General features: G+C 43.6%; 1 protein-coding gene across 8 annotated transcripts in view; it reads right to left on the reverse strand.

Annotated features, from left to right (window-relative positions):
* sh3glb2b (SH3-domain GRB2-like endophilin B2b) overlaps nucleotides 1–857 on the reverse strand; it is a 37635-nt gene that overhangs the window by 35096 nt on the left and 1682 nt on the right. The window lies entirely within an intron of this gene.

The raw sequence follows: 857 nt of genomic DNA on the forward strand, positions 1-857 counted from the left end.
GTAGCCTGTGGAAATGTGTCGTAACCCCAGCTTCCTTAGCCCTATACAGTTCATTACTGCAGCCATGGTAGCCAGTATGACCCCCCCAGACTTCGTTCTTTCCGTTTCCTCAGCCATATGTCCGCTAGCCTCTGACTCTTTGTATGTTGTTGCTAAGGCTGCGCTGCTAGTGCTAGTTAGCCACGGAGTAGCTTACCATGCCAGTGACGTAGTATCCTTTCAACAAATTCACCCATTTAATAATTGTACCAGTGAGAAGAAATAAAATACACCTTTTATATCACCATTATTCAACCAGTTCATTTCTTCTTTGTTAGGTTTGGTCTTGTGTTTAGTTTTGGTTCATTCTCAGAACGTTCCCCTAACTTTGCAGCCTTTAGACGATTCCCCTAACGTTTCCTAACGTTGCAACCCTTTATTGGTATACACATATGACCAAATCAATAACTATTTCAAAATAGTTTTTTTGGTATAATACATGGATTCCAATGTCTACGTGAACTCGAACGCGTCAGGTAGGTTTGGTTCTACTAGTTGCGCAGTTTGTAAATGGGAACATTTTCATTATTGCCATATTTTTTTTAAGGGGGGGGTGTCTAGTTTTATTTAATATGAAGGGCAGCGAATTGAACAGGTAGCATGGACAAAATAACTACGTTGGTTGAGAGCATAGACGTTAAGTAAAGGTTCAGAGAACTCGTTCCTGTCGAGGCTGGTGTCAGATGGGGGGGGGAGAGACCAACACACACACACACACACACACCACCACACACACACCCAACACCACCACCACACACCACACACACACACACACACACACACACAAACACACACCCTACACCCACCAACCCACACTC

The sequence above is a fragment of the Etheostoma spectabile genome, chromosome 16 (assembly GCF_008692095.1).
Source record: "Etheostoma spectabile isolate EspeVRDwgs_2016 chromosome 16, UIUC_Espe_1.0, whole genome shotgun sequence".
Classification (NCBI taxonomy): domain Eukaryota; kingdom Metazoa; phylum Chordata; class Actinopteri; order Perciformes; family Percidae; genus Etheostoma; species Etheostoma spectabile.